Source organism: Cololabis saira, chromosome 6 (genome assembly GCF_033807715.1).
Source record: "Cololabis saira isolate AMF1-May2022 chromosome 6, fColSai1.1, whole genome shotgun sequence".
NCBI lineage: Eukaryota > Metazoa > Chordata > Actinopteri > Beloniformes > Belonidae > Cololabis > Cololabis saira.
The window spans coordinates 26,311,901-26,330,215 of NC_084592.1; the positions used below are offsets into that span (position 1 = coordinate 26,311,901).

An 18,315-nucleotide genomic window follows, 5' to 3' on the forward strand; every position below is an offset into this window, starting at 1 on the left:
TTCTAGTAATAATGTCAGATGAAGCGTTCCAAACCAAAAAGAATGAGCCCTCTAGTGCAGGGGTTCCCAACCTTTTTCGTGCCGAGGACCAGCAGAAGTATAAACAAAAAGCTCAGGGACCGGTTGACAATTTATGTCAATTTTAATAAACATTTTAGAAAAAAACAATGCATTTTAAAATGCAGGCTAACATTGTTTTACTAACTTTACAATGGTTTCAGGTGCATATATTTATCCACCAACAGGTGGCGACTCATTTTACGAAAATAACAGCCTATTTCAATTGCCAGACCGCTGCGACACTTTGCCAGCTGCTTTTTCCCCCAAAAGTTCGAGGCAGATGTCTTTTGCAGCGGGCAGTATTAGCTCCTCTCCAATTGTAAAGGGCTTTTTAGCTTTTGCAATCCGGTGAGCAACGAGATATGAAGCTCTCGTTGCAGCGACGTTAGCTGATGTTGTGGCCTTTAAAACTTGCTTCTGCAAATCTAACTCACGTTTTTTCCTTTCGAAAAAATCCACTGGTTTGTCTTTGAGAGAAGGATGTTTTGTATTTAAGTGTCTTTGAAGCTTGGATGGCTTCATTGCTTCGTTGGCGAGCATTTCTCCACATAAAATACATAGTGGGTTTGGCGCCTCCAAATCGCCAATTGCAACAAATCCATATTTTATATACATAATGTCGTACTTGCGATTAAAGCTTTTGCTTTTCTTTTTGGTAGGATTTTCCACTTGTTCATCACCATTTCTTTTACTCGAACAACCAGTAAAGAAACAGCTCATGGAGGTTTGCTGAGGTCCGCTCATCTTTGCAGCTGACTGTACCTAACCTGCATACAGCACCTGTGCATTGCGCTGTTCAGTCCGGTCGGGTACCAGAATTTATTGTCCGCCAAGCGGACAATAAATAAACTATAGGGCTGCCACTCAAAGAAACACATTTCGATTTATACAAGTTTTGGATGAAATTATATGACAAAAAAATGCTTCAGGTGAAGAATATGGTGTAAAAGTTAACTTATTTCAATAATTCAACTAGAATATGGTGTAAAAGTTAATCTATTTCAAACTGGATCAAAGTTCTCGTGTGCTGTGATGCACGGGAGATCTGCAAAAATGATCAAAGTCGTGCGCATCTTACCAGTGCATTAGGCTCTACGCCGTAGCCTACGCCGTAGACGGCGTAGGCTACGCCATAGACGGCGTAGGCTATGCCGTAGACGGCGTAGGCGTGGCTCTAGAGCCTGCAGCGCTCCGCCATCCGCTCTCTACTCTCGCCGGGATGGAGACGCCGGTGGGCAGGATGCACGTTTGGGTGGGCATAGCCCACCCCTGCCACCCCCCTAAAACCGGCCTCGGTGCTGGTTTACCGTTTGATGACAGACCAGAGGCTGAGGGGACTGGCCCGGGACTTTGACGAAACGGGAGGCGCAGACTTCACGTCAAATAGGAAAGAACATCTTTATTAATTTAATGACGCCAGATCTGGCTGGGGTTTTTATTGTAGCATCGGCTATCTGCTAGTTGAAACGTGTGGTCGGTTAGTCCAGTGATTCTTAACCATAGGGCCGCGGCCCACACTTGGGCCGCGAGCGCCATCTAGTGGGCCGCCAAAAAAAAATCAGTTTTGTACGTGTGGGCCGCGAGGGCCGCGGGACTACATAGCAACTCCCAACCAAATGAGGAGAAGAAGACACTCAGCTAGCTGTACGTGTAATAGTAAGAGAAATGGTGTGTATTTACAGAGTAAATCCTTCATTTTGCACAGAGTAGGTTTAGATCCGCCAGTATTAGGGATCGATTAATTGGGTCTGCACCCAGAGCAAGCGAGCGCGGCGTGATCATTTATCCCGACGCGTCCCCGCGGCCGGGGAGGTTCGGCTGAGGCTGCCGCTCGGGCGGCGGCTCCGTCGTTACTGCTGAAGGATGGTAGATGTAGATGCGTGGGCTGTCGTGTCTGCTGGACTGGACTGTTCGGGCTTTCGAAAAAGCATCGGAAAGTAACTGCTGCAGCGCGACCAGAGAGCTGCGGTGCGGATACAGCTGTGAAGCAGCTTTCTCCACAGTGAACATAATTAAAACTAAATATCGTTTCAGGCTCATCAATGAGCACCTCCACATGCATATGAGAACCTGACACCATCCAGCCCAGATTTAAAGTCCTGACAGGAGAAGTTAGAGCTCAGTTCTCTCACTGAACAACAGAAAGTGGGGGCATAAGATTATAAGAGGGGAAGAAAGAAAAACTGCAAAACTGTTAAATTGTTAAGATGTGTTTATATTAATTTAGTATAAAAATGTGTTGAGACAATTAACAAAGAAAAGGGGAAATTCAAACTGCTGGTAGAGAAATAAAATAAGATAGCATTTGAAAAATAAAATAAAATCTACTTTATTTTTAAGAGAAAAAAATATGTTTGATTCAAGTTAAACATGTTAATTGGCAAATATGTACTTTTTTTAATATAACAGTCAGATGCAGATGTTGATACAACTATGAGGCTACTTGAATATACACACACACACATATATACATATATATATATATATATATATATATATATATATATATATATATATATATATATATATATATATATATTATGATGTTCTGGACCTTCGCTTGAGTAAATTTTCTCTAAATGGACCTCTTAAAGTTTTAGTTGAATACCCCTGCTATACAGTGTTTATATTTAATGGGCCCCGGGCCACTCTGTACTGAAAAAATTGGGCCCCAAGGTCAGAAAGGTTAAGAACCCCTGGGTTAGTCTATCTGAGTTTTATGGTGTTTTTATAGTTCATGCTTTATGGTGCTGTACTTTTTTTTTTTTAAACTTTTTTGTAGGTGCGCCGTCACCTTAATGTTTTTAGCTGCATTTTCATCTGTGTTTCTGTTGCGCCGTCACCTGTTTAGCTGTGTTTTCATCTGTTTCTGGGTGTCAAAACAGTGTACGAGGGCTAGCAGGTGCCACCGTCTGACGTCACTACCCAGAATGCATTGCGGTGTAAACAACAATGGCGACCTACCAGTTAAATTATATTTTCAAATTTTATAAAAACGAAGACATCAAAAAGGTTTTTTTTATATCACATTGTTATAATTGATACCAACATTTATCTTTTAAGACCTACATGTCTTAATAGCCAGGGTTCCCTTTAAGTTGGTCAGCATTTTATCAGAAAGCAGTTTAAATGTTTCTTCTGACAGGTTTTGTTAAACCAGACCTCTCATTTCTTAAGACAAGAATTAGGGTTTAACTAACACGAGAGGCTGCGTGTTATCCATCTTGGCTTAGTTAAACGGAAAACAGCACTCTCCCTTTTTACTTCAACTTCACCATGTTTATGAGCATTGGAAGCTACCGCTTTATAGCATTCACCTTTTGCCTCGCGCTCTACAGCTTCATCGTCTCCTCTAATTGTCTCATGATGCTGGTGATCTCACAGCACAGAACGTTACATCAGCCCATGTACATGTTCATTGCTTTGTTATCCCTCAACTCTCTTTACGGTTCAACTGGTTTCTTCACAAGATTCCTCATGGACCTTCTGTCAGATGTTCATTTGATCTCACAGTCTAATTGTTTAATTCATATTTATGTTATTTACACATATGCATCCAATGAAATGACCATTGATTCTCGGCATTATGGCTTTCGATCGGTATAGTACAGTTTGTCACCCGTTATGCTATCACAGCAGGATGACTTCTAAAACTGTTATGTCATTGACAGCATTAGCTTGGATTTTTCCTGCCTTGTTCCTTACAACACTGATTTTCTTGACTGTTAATCTTCCCCTTGTGTGGTAATGAGATACAAAAAGTATTTTGTGCAAACTGGAATGTGGTTAAACTGTCATGTGTGGAAACTGCTGTCAACAATGTTGTAGGTATGCTTACGACGATAACCACAGTTTTCCTCCCTCTCTTCTACGTCCTTTATACCTACTTACGAATCATGATGGCTTGCTGGAAAAGATCAGCAGAATTCAAGGGTAAGGTGTTGCAGAGTTGCCTGCCGCACATCGTTTCCTTCGTGATTTATTCCATCACAGGATTTTGTGACATTGCGCTGAGTCGGTATAATCCGGAAGATATAAATCCGTTTGTGGCTGTAATCTGGTCATTGGTCATCCCTCCAGTTCTGAATCCGCTTGTGTATGGACTGAAGTTACCAGACATTAGAAGACGCATTTTTTGGGTTGTTGTGGTATAAAAGATTATCGTTTTCAAAAACACGAAAGATTTTCTGGTGACACGTCAGTGTCCATAACGTGTGAAAAGTAAGTAGAATGATGGGTGAAATCAGTTTATGCAGTATGTCCCCAAAGCAAATCAACAGAAGAAAAAAGGAAAATGTTTTCTGAAAGATCTGGTTCTCCTTAATCAATTACATAGAGATGATGGCTGATTTTTTTCTATTTTACTTTAGTGGTGTTTAATGACACTGTAGAGAGAAAGAAAGGTGAGCAGAGGGAGGGGGAATAACATCCCGGATGTTGAACTTGAACCCAGGTTTGTTGTGGGCCTTCATCCTCCGTACTTTGTTGTAACTAAATCTGTCTTAATTTCTCTGGTAATAACTCTAAGTTCATCTGTAATGAATGTTTGATGAAAACAAGCTGTATTGCTTTTACTTTTTTTTCTTACTTTAAAAAAATAAATTAAAGTAAACCTAAAGGAGAATTAGACCAGCAAAGCATTTACAATATAACACGTTCAAAATAATCTGAGCCCAAGTTTTAAAGGAACCTTTCTCATACCTTTTTCAGGAAATAAACCGATATGAATTAAAGCAGTTTTAAGTGAGAATTAAATACATTGTTTGCAGGAAAAACAACTAATAATGTTAGCACATATTAGTATAAATGACTATGTTAAGCCTCTGACAAGACTCAAATAATGTGATTCCACTGAATTAATAGTTTCGATAGGGTCCCTTCAGATAAACCAAGGTGATTTCAACTTTTTATGCATTCAAAAAGTGTTAGAATTAATATCTATAAAGATATATGGCAATAACAATAAAGAGGCAAAAAGAGATAAATAGAAACAATTCAAAAGAAAAAGATCTCAGACAACAACACCAGCCAAGTTGTTTCATAATAGCATAAACATTTGATCAATCACAAAAAACAAATATTAGCTGTAATTTGTCCTTGGCACAACATGACCAACTAACAAGACTAACAACAATCAATCAGCAATCAGCACAGAGGCGATTATTACTTCCTATATGTACTGTATCAATACCACTTCTGACCACATAGGAGCAGTATTTTACCAAATAGTTGACGTGTCAACCCCTTGAGTGAGACAGAGTGCACCTCTTGTGATACAAAGGGGTATTTCATTCATTAGCAGTGGCTCTTTTGTCCATGCAGAAGATATATTTGCCACTATTTGATCAGGACCCTTCAGCCTTCATTGAGGGGCTGTAACAAGCCCAAGTCAACCAAAAACACTCAGAATAAATAACAGTAGCAGATTAACTGTTAAAAAAGTCAGACCATGAAGAGGGCATTGACCGTTTCCCTATTATTTAAGTTCAAGCTAAGTTCGTACTTGTGTACTTGGTAGTTCTTACTTGGAAAGTACGACTCGGGGGGCCAAAATTCAGAGGACAGCTGGATGGATGTCAGTCTTTCAGCAGCTGGAACAGGAGTATTGTCAGTGTCTGATATTTCCCCCAGTTTGTGTTTCTGTTCTGCCCCACCTGTCTTCCATCTGCCCTGATTGTTCACACCTGTGTCTCGTTACCCCCTTGTGTATATCTGGTCTTGTCTTTCCCTTGCTCCTGGTCGTTCCGTACTGTTTGCTCCCTCCGTGTTTCCATGTGTTTAGTTTTGTCTGAGTCTGAGTTTTTTTTTATCCTGCCAAGCAGCGCTTTTGGTTTTTGGTTTTTGTGAAATAAACCCTGTTTCTTGGAACTCCTGCTTCTCGCTCTCCTGCATCTGGGTCCTAAACAACCACTCCGTGACAAGTATACTTGTTTACCTTATGACATTACTACCTAGCTCACAGAATAACATGTTTTCAAAACTGTTTATAGTTTAATTGACTATAAATTAAACACTCCAAACATTTATACAGCTCAGAAAGGACAATGGACTCCTCAGGCAAAATTGTTGATACCCCCCCCCCCCCCCCCCCCGATATTTCTGAGAAAATGTTAAAATAGGATCTATCTTGTTAACTTAACCACAAATATAAGGTTAGAGGAATGATATTCTATATCAGAAAACATATCTTAAAACTACATTTCATAAAAATAATGATGTGAAATGTACTTTGTAAGTCTTGTATAAGTAAGTCTTGTATTTACAGTTTGTGGCCTCCCCTGGATGCAGCCTTGATAAAAATGGGCTGCGTAAGAACACATCTGAGGATTTTAACCGTAGTTGCGTCAATGCAGGTTTTGATTTTGGAAAAGTACGTCAGCTGTGGCTGATGATGTTTTAAGTACAGACTAGTGTGCATATTAAGCATCAGTCATTGTATTTTTGTGTTAGAGAGGGTTATCTCAAAAGAAATATGTCCAGCTATTATTGTTTTACATCAAAATGGTCTTGCATGTAAGGAAACTGCTGCTAAAAACATTGTACCTGAAACAACCAGTGCATCACCTGGGCTTGAGAAAAGCTCCAGGACATCCATCACACACCAGGGACTTTTCTTTGTGAGGACCATCCAGCAAAGAGCTAGTCATAAATAGGATTTGTCGGGTAACCAACAATGGGATCATTTTTCAGTATTTTTCCTCCTGGCGTATATAAACAAAAACATGCAAAGTCACAAACATTATTACCATTGTTCACTATTTATGGGTCAGCACTACATGTTACTGAGCCACTGTTCAGTTTTGGTTCAGCTTTGAAGCTCTTTTACTTAACAAAGTCACACTTAAAAGAATTGAAATACAGCTGTTTGCAACTTCTGATTTTCATGATTTTTGCTATGTTTTCATGCGTGCACATTATTTTATGGACTGAGGAGTCCATAGAGTCATGCTCAAACACCTTTGTTTGAGTCACCATGTTAGAAGAGCTGGCTGGCTCAAAGGTCTCTAATTCCTGCATCTGTAATGACTGTATATAAAAACACAAGTGAAGCCGGAGATCGGTAACACCTACACTGCTTGGCTGCATTCGTACTAACATTGCAGACAAGATAAGAAAAGACATTGTGTCTAAACGTAGGTACCAGGTGGGACAGTGATGCAGACTTTGGGATCTCATGTATCTTATTAATTCTCTGCTGTTGCTTAGCAACCTGACAAGGACATGTATGATATTAAAAGGCAAATTCTCTCACGTTGGCCCAAAGGAAATTAAACCGTTTGAAAGAAGCTGTGTCTGAAGGCTAAACATGTCACATCAGTGGAACAAAGACTGCTCCATCCAGAAAACATCTCTAAATACAGTATAGTCTAGAAACAGCTCCTTTTCCTTGGCTACAAAGATTGTATGGTACAGATCCTTCACAGCCCAGCACATCCCAAAATTATATATTGCACAAATATAATCATGTGAAATATGCCAGACTTGGCAAACTTCAAATTCAATTTTTTTTTTAAGTAAATAGTGACTTTTAGGACCTCCAGTTGCTAAAAATAAAAATGTACAAACAAAAGATAATTAAATTTAAGGGCCCCATATTTTCCATTATTTAATAATGACAAATTGTTAATTGGGGGCCATCCGATTCACTTTCCCCTTTGGGAGGAAAAAGGAATTAGCACACTTGGGGATGTCTTTGGGGAGGAGGGTTTACTCTCATTCCAGGACTTATGTACAAAGTATGAGATTCCACGTACCTCCTTTTTCTTTTATTTACAGCTGAGATCGACTCTAAAAGACAATGACATCTCTCTGCAGGCTCCTCTTATAACACCCCCACTTCATAAAGTCCTGTCTCCTGTTAGAGGTATAAGTGGTTTTGTTTCTAGACTCTATTGGTTTATCTTGCAACATTCTTACAGACCCCTGGCGTTAGACATGATATGGAGGCTAGATGTTCCAGATTTGGACCATATGTTTGATTGGGATAAGGTATGGATTAATGTAGGCTTAGCATCCAGAAACCCTGATCATCAGCAAATTTAATTGAGCAATTGACGATCCAACATGTACTTTCTGTTCTTTAAAAACGATCAGCAGTTTTTTCATATGTTTTGGGAGTGTGCCCCAGTGTCCAGTTTCTGGAAAATAGTAGCAATCAATCTCTCTAAGATGTTTGTTTTCGAGTTGCCTTGTTCACCAGATGCTCTTATTTTAAGCCACTTACCTAAGCTAGGCTTGACACTGAACAAAAAACGAGGATTGTTAGCGGGTATTACAGCAGCAAAGAAACTGGTGGCAACCCGGTGGAAACCCCCACATACATTATCCTTTTGTGCATGGGTTCTATCTTATATGGATATTGTTTATTTAGATTTATCAACTGCGAGAGTTCACGGTGCAAAGGAGTCAGCAATAGAGGCTTGGCATACCCTCCTGAGACCCTGCGACCCCATGTGAGGACATTACATGTTTGCCACTTGGCACAATGATACTCAAATTTTTAAATCTTTGACCTGTTGACCACATTTGGGGGCCCTGCCCACGCCAGCTTGTGGTGATATCACAACATTACATCAATGTCAGAGCAAGATGGCGGGGATATCGGCTAAACTTCTAAGGCACCTCCCGGAAGAAAAATGACCCAGGTAAAAATTTTATCCAAAATTTATGAATGAAACCAATGTTTTTATGTACAATAGCATCTCTATCTTCATATGGGGATTAAAATTTGAAACATTTTCGTAGCTGTAGCAGTGTAGGACATCGGTAAAAGAGAAGTACTTGTTTGAGGACATTGGGTTTATGTAACGGTATTGATTCTACCGTGTGGTTAGCTAAACTTGTGAATATGTGTGTGTGAGTTTACAGTTGTAAACAGATATTTTGAGTGATACATTTGGTTAGTCATGTGGTTTACAGTTGTAAATACAATATGAAAATACAAAAAAAATATGGAGAATAGATGAAATGATGTAAATAGAATATGAAATTAAATAAGTAGTATGTTTGCTTAGTCATAAACAATTTAGCTAGCCCAAGTGAAAGACATCTGTCTCTGATATAGATTTTGATTTTGAGTTTAATTTTTCTCATTATTATTACAAGAAAACTTTCATTGTCGAGAGCAGAACAATTGTTGATGGTAATTGCATATGACTCTGAGATAGAGGACTTATCAGATGGGGAAGATAATGATCCTGCTGTGGACGAAGTCATTCCACAAGATGTTGATCTCATGGATGAGCAACCGGATTCTTCACCACCTGCTTCATCAGGAGATAATTCGGGTGAAGAATACACACCACCTAATGCAGCTGAAGATAGCGACTCTGAGAATGAGAGTCATCCCCACCGTCCACAAGTGCACAGACGTGGCCGTAAACAACAGCCTGTTGAGAATGATGGTGAGCCAGTTGCAGTGTTTCCGTCATAGACTCTTACAGAGCAATTGAGTGCATTACAAATAAATTCTATTATGTTTTTATGACTAGAGCTGGACGAGGATGAGCACGGACATGACGAGCCAGAACTCAGGAATGCTGGACGTGGAGAGCACTGGAGGTCTGCTCCATTTAGCCCAAACTTAGTCCAGTTTCAGGTTGGAGATGATGACCTGAAAGATGACCGAACAGATTGGCAGCCACTGGATTATGTGGAGCAGTACATCAACTCAGACCTGATGAAACTCATTGTTGACTGTACCAATGCCATGTCATTGGCTACAAGTGGGAGATCTCTCAAAACTTCAGTTGATGAGATGTATCACTTTTTTGGAGCAATCTTGATGTCTTGCGTGCCTTATCCACAGATAAGGATGTTTTGGTCCAATGCCCTACGAATCCCTGCCATTAGTGACAAAATGTCACGTGATCGCTTCTTCAAACTGCGGAGCCATCTGAAAGTAGTCATCGACAATGATGTTCCGGAAGACAAGAGGAAAACGGACAAGTTCTGGAAGGTGAGGCCTTTTATGGACCGCATACTTACTGGCTGTCGTCTTCAGGCTCACCCAGAATGCGTCTCAATGGATGAGCAGATGATCCCGTTTACGGGGGCCTGTCCATTCCGACAATACGTGCCACTAAAACCAAATCCAGTGGGGATGAAGAACTTTGTGCTGGCATCTGTGGATGGACTGGTGCTCGACTTCGAGGTCTATCAAGGTTCAAAGGCACTGGCTTCAAAGGTTCAGGACTCAGATGGATTGGGTCTAGGAACACTGGTCATCAAACGCCTGTCTGAAACCCTCACTGCTGGCACACAAGTGTATTGTGATCGCTACTTTTCCACCATATCCGCTGTTGACCACATGCTGAAGGATGAGATATATGTTACTGGTACAGTGATGAAGGGAGAAGAAGTTACCCGATGACAAAACTCTGAAACAACAAGAAAGAGGTGCCTTTTGCCACAGTCACCAGGGCAGATGGGAAACTATGCGTGGTCAAGTGGTACGACAACAAGCCAGTTGTGATGCTCTCCACTGTGCACTCAGAGCAGCCAGAAGACACTTGTGAGCGGTGGTCCAAGAAGGATAGAAAGTATGTGACCGTCAGACGACCAAGCATTGTGCACGAATACAATTCAAAGATGGGAGGAGTTGACATGTCAGATAGGATGATGAGCTACTACAGAATGTGTATGCGCACGAAGAAGTGGACCATTCGTATGCTGATGCACTTCACAGATCTTGCTCTCGTCAACAGCTGGCTCCTGTATCGCAGAGATAACCAGGAAAATGGCACTCCAAAGAAAGCTATCATGAAGTTTCTTGAGTTTCGCATGGTAGTGGCTCAGGTTTTCCTGAGCAAGTGTGATGTTCTTCATGAAGGTGCTCATGTGGCAGAAGAAAAGAATGAGGGCGGACAGCTTCCACCACCAGGCAAAAATTTCGGGTTGTTCCAATCCCCCACATCTCAGTCCGTTCCAGCACTGCTCATCTCCCGGAGATGGTAGCCTTGAAAAACCCCATGCGCTGCAGAGCACAAGGCTGCACTGGGTAATCCCGTGTCCGATGCATGACATGCAATGTGCATCTGTGCTTGCAAAGTGATCGCAACTGCTTTGCAGCATTTCACACTGGCCAATAGGGCTTTTCCACACAGGCAGATAGAGTGATCCCTGGAAATATTGGCGAGCTAGTGAGAAAAAAGCCATAGTTCAAAGGCTGCTAAATTGTTCTGTTTTTGGACTGTTCCTATAAAAGAAAAATTAAACAATTTGCACATTTGCTATTATTTGGCATTATTTGCTCTGCTATTGTGTTATTAGGCATGTTTAGGGCTTGAAATAAACTGTTTACACAGTAACCTACTTCACACTTTCATTTTTATTACAGCCATGTCTCAGGCTATTGATATACTGTTCATAAACAGCATTTTATGTATGAATGTTGATGTTTGCATTTTCAAATAAACTGTCTTATACTTTTTTAATCAATGGAGTCTATTTGTGTCATACGGTAAGATCAACCCACTGTACTCGTATGAGGACATATATTTTTGAGAGAACTACTTATTGTATTGAGCTGAAATTTTGAATTTACACTAATTAGGACCTTCTGGCCCCAAAGAGCAAATCATATTTTTTAAGGCTATGACAGACCCACTGGCCTCAGATAAGGACATCATTTTTTGCTAAATCTACTTCCTGTACAAAATCACAGTTTAGGTATTGTGCTTATTAGGTCCTACTTATCCCAAATAGTAAGAACAAATATAAAATGCACATAAAAAAAAACCTTGGGTGTCAGGATGATACACTATTATCAAAACTCTTAGCCTAACACAAATTGAGAGACGATGTCCTGGATCCAGGGGGTGTGTAATGTCTGGGGTTATGATTTTATTTTTATTTATTTATATATTTATTTATTTTTGGCCTCAATTTATGTGTTAATTTTGCATAGTTATACTTAATAATATGGGCATTCCTTTTTTTTGTTTGTTTTGTATTTGTTTTTTGTTATTATATTTATCTATTATTTTGTTGTTGTTATGTATTGGTGTTTGTTTGTTAAAATATCAAATACATACACCATGTTGTTTTTTCAGAAAAAGGAAAAAAGAAATAAAAATTTGATCACAAAAAAAACCAAAACAATCAACCTTTAAGAAATCGGTACATTTGCTTTCTTCCTTTTATTCTCAGTCCAACTTGGTGTTTATGTGTTGGTTGGTGGGGGCGGGGGGCTAAGGATCTTGGGAAACTGTCAATGTCATTCACTTACTGGGTGTGACACAATAAGCAGTCTCCACAGAATTGGGAAGACTACAGCATTCAACAAATTGAAGAACAATATCAAGGAGCTCCAATCCAATCGGCAAAGGATGGATCGTCAGAGATGGAGCCATTGAACCGGTCCTATTCAAAAAATCCCCAGCACCCACAGAAGTGAGAGACATAACCCATTTGTATTTCAAAGATGCAAACTGTGGAGAGGGTGGAAAGTACCAGTGCCTCTCTGTTGGCCTTCCCTGCACGGAGTTCTGCACCTGCTGTGGAGAATGTCAAAATGTGTTGCAAAATGTGCCCGATGAATCTGACATTTGACACACAGGGGTAGTCAACCTATGGAACGTGTGTTTGAAAAAATGTGTGGGAACTCACCATTTTTCTCAAAAACTGTATGACTTTTTTGGCAAAATTTGTACTACTTGTACTACTAAATATATATATATTTTTTTTATTTACATTTTATGATTCCTTCCACAAAGGTTTACAACTTTTTCCATGAAATTCTATGACTTTTTCCTGGTTCCAGAAATTTTACGACTTTTTTTTCCAATAAATTGTTTGATTTGTCCTTGGGGAATTCAGTTTGTATGTTTGAAGTATTACTATATATGTATATTGGATTGATGTTCCAGTTTCGGTAAATTTATTGTGACACATATGTAAGTTTTAGAGGCTTGTAATATAGGTAAAACTTATGTTATTGGGTTAGTCACATTCTGACTATCTAGTGATGTAATTCAGCCACCTGGCATTCCCCTCTCCAAATGTGATTACCATCAGTCATACTTAACTTATAGGCTATTATGCCACTAATTAATTTGACTGTTTCAGAGAGGGGGTGTGTCTAAAGAAATCTTATTTTCAAGAGAACTGTACCTGATATCTCCATAAAACCACTGGTTAGTATTCAATAGCATTCAACACAAGTAAATAATAGTATATTTTATAGTGATTTATGCTTTTCTGATAAATGAGAGAAAGGTGAAGGAGTCCTATATGTTCTTATTACCAAAAAGTACAATTTCCGCCTAAACTAAAGGTGTGATTACAGTGCTATATTTCACTATTTTCTCTGGTAAATCATGTTCTGACTGTTTGATGATGGTGGACAGCCATCTGGTTCATACGGCAGCAAGTTTGATACAGAAAAGAGTGAGCATTTTCAAGTTATGGGCTTTTTTTCTCACTTTCCCCCTATTGAACTGGCCCAATTTGGCCCCTTTTCAAGGTTTGGAGTAGTTCTAAAGAAGAGCCAAAAAAACAAATTTCCCCCCAAAATCAAAAACCACAACACCCAATTTCACTAATAGGAGACCCTAAAGATAATAAAAATCATTATTGTGGTTGGTTCTACCTCTACCTGTAATAGTGTAAAAGCACCATTATTCTCATTACCGCTGGCTCGGAAAGTAATAGTCATATTGTTTTAATCATATTGGAAGCAAATAACTGAATTGTCAGTAATCGTTCATTTTTATTATCTGGTGGCCGCCTGTTTCCAGATTATCACAGTCTCGTGATAGTCACAGATTGTTACTGCAAAACACAGAATTCAGAACACCTGGATCTCACTGTCTGCACGGATGTACAGGGACCGGACAGCCCGTAACTCCCATGGGCCTTGGGAAATTCACCTCTTGTGATTCCCACCACTCAAGAGGATTGACATCACTGTCCACCTTAGGGATCCTCAAGTAGCTCTTGAGCTCATTTTCAATGACAGTGGCTAGTGACTCCCCCTTCTCTTGTGTCTTGTTTTTTAACATCTGAATGATTTTTCTACCTTTTTGGGTGGCTCCCTGGTGTCATCACCGCCTGCTGAATCCTCTGCTGTGTTGCCCTGAGCCGTTGAAAAGACCTGTTGGCCCACCCCCTAAATCCATTTGTCCCTTCCCACTTGTCCTCATGTACAGTGCTTATTACCTGCCATCACATGCTTAAGGTGGTAAATATTTTAATGTTCAACCAAAATATTAAACAATTCAGAGTTCTGACGGACAAAGATTTCAAAAAGACAAAGATTTAAAAAAAAGACACATTTAACTTTTTAAAATGATTCCACTTAAATAAATGTAGGGATAAACCAGAGCACACGGAGTAAACCCAATATAATGAAGTGTGGAGGGAGTACTAACAGAAAAGTAACTGAAAAAGTTTTTCTTTGCGCTAATTTATAATAGGACTATGCTTAAAATGATGTAATGATTATTCCTAAACTAATTACACAAAATGAGAGCAGTATTGTAAATGTATTTTACATTTTAATCATCTCTATGATTATTTTTACCACAGACTGGACGATGATGCTTTGAATATATAATTCCTTGGTATAGCGTTTCTGATGCCTGCAGATGCTTCTAATTAATATTCTCCAATATTTCTTTGTATCATTTCCTGTTGACAAGTTTGGTGTATTTCATATCCAGGGAATTTACCTCATGGGCAGAGAGTTCTTGTTTTGCTTGATTGACAAGATGTTTGATGAGATCAACAACCTCTTCCTTTCGGCAGGTTTGAAAGGCTTTCATTCCGGACAAAACTTGCGGTAAGAAACAACTTGTGCTGGGGCCTCATCTATAAAGCTTGCTTGCGCAGAAAAAGCGCCTGAAAGTTGCGGAAGCCACCTTCTACGCAAAGTCTCGGATCTAAAAAGAAAAAACTAACCGAAAAATCTGCGTATCTTTACGGCAACCAGGACCCTCCCGTAAGAATTTACTTAAGACACGGGGAACTGGCGACGCAGGCTGTGAGGTGGTGAAATGAAGCCAGATTCATGTCATACTCTTAATAATGTCATCACATAGGCCTATCACAACATATATCAGACTTATAATAAAATAGTGCTGATAACGGAGCGGGCGGCGGGGGGGGGGCTGCCGCTCCGAGCCCACTACTTCACGCCGAAGAGGAAAAAAGAAAGTGTTCTGATTAAAATAAGGAAAGTTGGACTATATAACAATTGAAAAGGATAAAGTTAAAAAAAAAAAAAATTAAAGAAATAGTCCCTTCTCCCCGTGTGTATCTGCCTGTCATGCACGGGTACGTGCGCACATGTTGTTACAGCCGGAATTATGGTTCTGCGTCACACCAACGCAGAGCCTACGCCGTAGGGTCCGGCGTAGGGTGCGCGTCGCCGCGTACCCTACGCCGTAGGCTCTGCGTTGGTGTAACGCGGAACCATAAATCAGCATAGAGCAGTTCTGAGGGGAGACGGGAGGGAGGAGGGGGAGCGGGGGCCGCTGGGTCGCCGTCCCGAGTGTCTTGATGATTTGCTGATCCTACCGTTAGTTTTTAAACTGTAAAAAGGGGGGGGGACAAATACATGATTTTGAAAAGACGGGGGGACATGTCCCCCCTGTTGCGCCGGGGAACTCACGGCGTTTAGCGCAGCAACGGCGTGCTGCCACTCACTCGCTTTATTTTATTGTATAGCCTACTATTTATTCTAACTTTTACTGTGACCACCAAATAATGTGGTTTTCCTGTCCTCCACATCATATCTAGGTCTCCGTGAAAGTCAGTGTCACGGTGGCTGCTACTTCTCATTCATTCTGACGCCAAACTATGGATCTGCGCCAAACAGGCTGCAGAAAGCCACTGCGCATGCTCAGCAGGCTCATCCATATGCATTTCTGGGCGTGATAGGAGGCGGATTCAGCTACGCAACCTTCCAGCTGGACTGCGTGGAAGTCTGCGTGCACATGGTTTTATTGATCCGGATTTTTTTTTGCGCCCGGCATTTTCGGCTTTTGAGAGTACGTGCACTTTTAGTATGAATTCTACGCACTCCATTTTAAATGAGGCCCCTGGTCTTTGCTTTGTATCCCAACTCTTAAATGATGAGGAGCAGACGTTGATGGCTTGGTGGCCTTAGTGTGCTAATGGATCATGGATACACTTGAGTTTAGTTTCTTCTGTTGTTTCTGTATTTCTAGAGATGTAAATCTCCTCCTCTCAGTTAAACTGTTGTGAAATCTGACAAAGCATAGATTCTAAAGCACCACAATGACATCCTAAAGAGAACTGAAAACACCTACTGCTCCCTCTGGTCTACGAAGCTCTGACTGTAAGACTTTAGCCCCAAGATGGCCACCAATGGTGATTCCGAGCAGATCTTGGCTGCTCCAGCGGCGCTGAATGACAACTTGGTATGTTCATACACTAACAAGGACATTACTAGCCTAAAGGAAGACCTCCGGATACTCTCTAATGAACTAAAATCCTAGACTGAAATGCTAAATTCACTTTTGGACTTGGCCCAGGGGCGTCACTAGGTTTTAATAAATAAATCAGTTTGTAAACAAGACCTCTAACCTGCATGACGTCATCTCTGTGCGCGCATCCCGGACAGACAAAACGGTACAAAACGGTACAAAACGGCACAAAACGGTAAGGATGTCCATCATATTCAAAGTCGTCGTCCACAATCTCAGAATTTGACAAATATTCAGACATGTTTCAAATAACTAACAGTAAACTAACAGTAGCGAACTCCAGCTGTACACAGAGCTGTGTCTGGGATGCGCGCACAGAGATGATGTCATGCAGGTCAGAGGTCTTGTTTACAAACTGATTTCCTTGTTACAAACACAGCCCCGGATGTAGACAACAGGTCCTGGAAGATGCCTAGAAGCAGATGTAGTGATTCATAAAAGAAATGAACGAATTTCGCGGCAATAATGTGTTATTTAGACGCTGCATCGTCTGTGTCCCGCTGTGCCCCCATGCGCTACCATTATATGGAGAAGCGGCTCGCACAAAACTCCTAATATCTTCCGAAGGACTCCAAATGACACCAAAGTTTTCTGGGTGAGTATACGACCATAAAAAATGCCAGAAGTAAGGTCCAGGTTGTAAAAAACGGAACTTTCCCTTTAAGCTCTTCAAGACCATTATTTTGGATCTGCTGCTGAAGTTCATTTGCAATGGACTGGGCACCAAAGGATTTAATCTCTGCAAGAGCTAGTAAACACTCCTTCACTGCCCCCTCTGACACATACCTGACGCAAACAGCTAACTGCTCTGACTTTTCATACCATGACTCATTGCCATGATGGCATAGATTTTAGCCTTTGTCATTTCAGATACAATGACATTAGTAACTTCCTGGGCACAACAGTCAATCATGTTATTCTGGGATGTTGGCAAAATATACTGCGCATTTGATGGGGGATTATGTTTTTGAAGAAAAACCTTCAAAAGCTCCATTCATGCAAGAAAATTCCCTCTGTTTGTGCTGTCTTCACCATCATCATGGCCACGAAAAGGGAGTCCCTGTCTCCCTAACATAGAGGTGACTGCAACAATTCGCCTTAGATACTCTACTCTCCCTACTATCTCACTCACATTTGCTGATGCTATCATCTGTGCAATGTTCCCCCGTTTGCTGGTTGCCTGGTAGCTTTTCCATGCAACAACACTGTCCTTATGTGTTTGTGCCATCTCATGCTTTCCAAAGATGACTAAAGCTTTCTTCCAGTTCTTGCAACCACCACTGACCAAACTATCATGTTTGATGTTTTTGCCAAACACTGGGGAAACACATGGGAAACGGAACGCTGTATTCTGGTTGACTGAATGTTCTAACCAGTTGTGCTTTTCAAACCAGCTGTGGTGAAACGCTTGCTTCTGTGTACCAAAACTATCTTGTGGGTAGCTCTGCAGCTTGACCTGTCTGGGCCCTGTGTCTTTGCCACCTAAATCACACCCTGTAGTGGAATGAGTTGCTGCAGCTGCTTCATTATTTTCCCTCTCTTGGCCTGTTTGCTCTCCTCTCTCAGCTTGCTCTTCTTCTGCCTCTCGATCCATTTGCTGCAGCTCCTCTGTTTCTGGATCATCTTGCTCTCTCTGACCTGCACTTTCCTGTTGAGCTTTTTGTCCCTCAGCCTCTCCTTCTGCCTAACCCTCCATGATACATTGAAACACATTGAATTAATAATTGATCCAACATAGAGGCTAATGTCATGACTTAAGCTCACACAGCACGATACAAATATTAAGACTTTACACAGATTACAT

At 40.7% G+C, this 18,315-nt stretch overlaps 1 pseudogene; it reads left to right on the forward strand.

The window, feature by feature from the left end:
* Positions 1–3,300: 3,300 nt before the first annotated feature.
* On the forward strand, positions 3,301–4,214 carry LOC133445601 (olfactory receptor 4B13-like; annotated as a pseudogene).
* Positions 4,215–18,315: the final 14,101 nt, after the last annotated feature.